This window comes from Anarrhichthys ocellatus, unplaced genomic scaffold (genome assembly GCF_004355925.1).
Source record: "Anarrhichthys ocellatus isolate YVR2014 unplaced genomic scaffold, GSC_Weel_1.0 scaffold55, whole genome shotgun sequence".
Lineage (NCBI taxonomy): Eukaryota > Metazoa > Chordata > Actinopteri > Perciformes > Anarhichadidae > Anarrhichthys > Anarrhichthys ocellatus.
The window spans coordinates 23,174-24,271 of NW_022280085.1; positions in this window are offsets into that span (position 1 = coordinate 23,174).

The window sequence follows — 1,098 nt, forward strand, 5'->3', positions numbered from 1 at the left end:
CACACACACACACACACACACACACACACACACACACACACACACACCAAACTCTCCTCTCGGCACTACAAGCTACACTCTCTTGGGAGCGTGCATGTTAAACACAATCCCAGAGACACCCAGGAGGAGAGGCAGGAGAGCATAGAAGTAGAATAGCAGGAGACCTTCAGATGATGGAGGATCTGCAGCGGGAAACAGGAGACCAAAGTGGAAACAGAATTAAAAGGTAAAAGAAGAGACAGAGATGAAAGAATACAATAATAAAAAAAACATACTGTCAGTGCCTTGCTGAAAGTGACAAGCGTCAAGGTTATACACTCCAAAGAAAAGAAGTTTTTTGTTGTGTGTGTGTCTGCGTGTGCGTGTGTGTGTGTGTGTGAATCTGTGAGAGGCATATTAAATGAGAGAAACAGTGACAAAGGATGCATGACTGGATGACAGACAAGGTGGGCGAAAATGCAGCTTTGCATCCAACTAACAGGCACTGCAATATACATCATCACAATGTAGAAGAGACAAGACTGACACAAAATGAACCACATTAACCACAAATTTTGATGATCAATTAAAGAAAAGTACCAAAACATATACTGGTTCAAGCTTCTCAAATGTGAGGATTTGCTGTTTTTGTCTTTTTTCTTAAATATTTTGGGGGTTTTGACGATAATTCGGGCAAAACAAGCAACCTCAAGACATCAGTTTGGGCTTGGGGTAAATTGTGACAGGCCAAGTCATCTGTTTGACTAAGAGTTGTATAGCTTACAAGAATAACAAGCCAGAACATAAACAACAAGGTCGTTTTTAATAAATCAGCTGAGACAAAGCTTCTTATTTAACTAATGAATTCTGGGAAATTCAAAGAAAAGCAAGCAGTCAAAATCCAAAATACTTCTTACAAGTGTAAAGGACTGTTGATATGTATTACATGTATCAGCATGCAATCCAGCTGCAGCTGATTACTGTCATTATCAACCAATCTGAAGACTATTTGCTTTATTAATTGAGTCATTGTTTGATCTATAAAACATCAGAAAATACTGCGAGATGCCCAATACAATTTCCTAAAGCCAGTTGACATCTTTACATTTCAACTATTAT